Source organism: Gavialis gangeticus, unplaced genomic scaffold, assembly GCF_001723915.1.
Source record: "Gavialis gangeticus isolate Ggan-Ray unplaced genomic scaffold, GavGan_comp1, whole genome shotgun sequence".
Lineage (NCBI taxonomy): Eukaryota > Metazoa > Chordata > Crocodylia > Gavialidae > Gavialis > Gavialis gangeticus.
The window spans coordinates 3,395,318-3,397,186 of NW_017729017.1; positions in this window are offsets into that span (position 1 = coordinate 3,395,318).

Genomic DNA, 1,869 nt, shown 5'->3' on the forward strand with positions numbered 1-1,869 from the left:
TCTATAAGGTCCCTTCTGACCCTACTTCTATGTTTCTATGATTTCAAAATGAGCTGGCTGGTAGTGGTAGTGATAGCACTGTCACTGGCAGCCCTGTCCCCCTCCAAGCCATCCCTGACAATGAGCTGGAACTTGTGTGCCACACAGCAGATGCCCACAAAGTTGGTATCTGACACCGCCTTGACCATATTGGCCCCATTGTCAATGACCATGAACCAGCAGATGAGCTCACCCTGCCCAACAAGCCACTCCTGCACCAAGCAGTTCATGGCCACCATGGTCTCCCTTGCCATGTGGGACTCATCCATCACCTCCGCTTGAAGGAGAGCCCACCCACATCCTGACTGATTGCACCAGTGCCCTGTGAGGGAAAGGTAGGCATGATCTTCAGCCAGGCTTCTCTGTATATCTGAGGTGAAGTGCAAAGCTACCTGCGGCCCTAGTTTCTGCAACTCCTCCCTCAAGTATGCCCTTCATGCCTCATACAGGGATGGCACCACTGTCCTGCTAAAGGTGGTGCATGCGGGCACTTGGTAGGATAGGGCCATGAGTGCCATGAGCCACCTGAACCCTGGATACTCAACAAAGGAGAAGGGCTGGGCATCCAGAGCAAACATCTCCCCAGTGCTCTGGGTGACCTCACCCACCTTGGGAACATGCCCCACTTTGTCTCTGCCTTTCCCCCACTGGTCCAGGGCAGCCTGCCTCTGCCTCCCTTTGCTTCTTGGGGACAGAGGCTTTGGAGTAAGAGGGGAATTCTTTTGGGGCATGCTCCCACTGGTGCCAGGCTGAGGAGGAAAAAGGGCAAGGGGATGCTGCCTCCTGAGATGCAGGAGCATTGCCATGGTGGTGAAGTGTTTCCTTGCCCCTGCTGATCTCCTTTTGGCAGTGCTGGCAGTTAGCATACCTGGGGTCATCTGCCACCTCAGAATGAGCCTACACTACACTACCCACCCACTTTTGGGCTAAGGGTGGGGATCCTACCTTAAACCCCTCCTCACCAGGCAGAGGCACAACAATAGGAGGAGCTGAGCCACTGGCCCTGACAAACTCCTCCAAAGTGCCCTCCAAAGGAGACCTGCCTCTAGGGGAACTTTGAGAAGTGTGGAGCACAAACTCAGATTTCCCCTCCTTCCCCAGAATTTCCTTAGCTATGGCACTCAGCTCAGCTGCTTTTAGATTCAGCTCCTCCTCTGGCACTGGAAGGCTTATGCTGGGAATTGAAATTGGGGTGGAGACTCATGCTGGTGCTGGTGGTTATTACTGGTGTTAGTGGAGATAGTGCAGGTGCAGATACTGCTCCCACCTCCTTGCTCCCACTAGCAGCAGAAGACTCATAACTGCTAGGAAAGAGGGTGCATCTATGGTTTTTTTGGGGGGTGGGGGTGGGGGGGACTTGCAGCTCTCCCTATGCCCCTTCCCCCTCCCCTACTAGAAGACCTGGCACCTGCCTTTCCAGCATGCTTCACAATGTTTGGTGTGCTGCAAAATATGTGTGTGTCTGTAATATATGTTGTGCTTTCCTGCACAGTGATGACACACTGCCAGAAAAAACACAGAAGAGGAGAGACTAACTAGCTACCAATAGACTGATAGCAAGCCAGAGCCTTTCAGACACTGCTGGTCCAAGACAGACAGCTCACAAAAGGCACAGATCACTTCACACATAGCCTTATATGTTGTTTCTACATCTATGCCCCAAAGCACTGTGATTAGAAGAGAACTCAGGGAAAGATCACAGTCACTGGCCAGATACAGGTATCAATATCAGAGCAGTCTTTCCCCCCCTCCACCCCCTTTCTCTTCTCAGTTTCTGTTTCCTGCAAACCTGCCTTCTGAATCTCTGAATCTTTCCGAATTTTTTCTGAA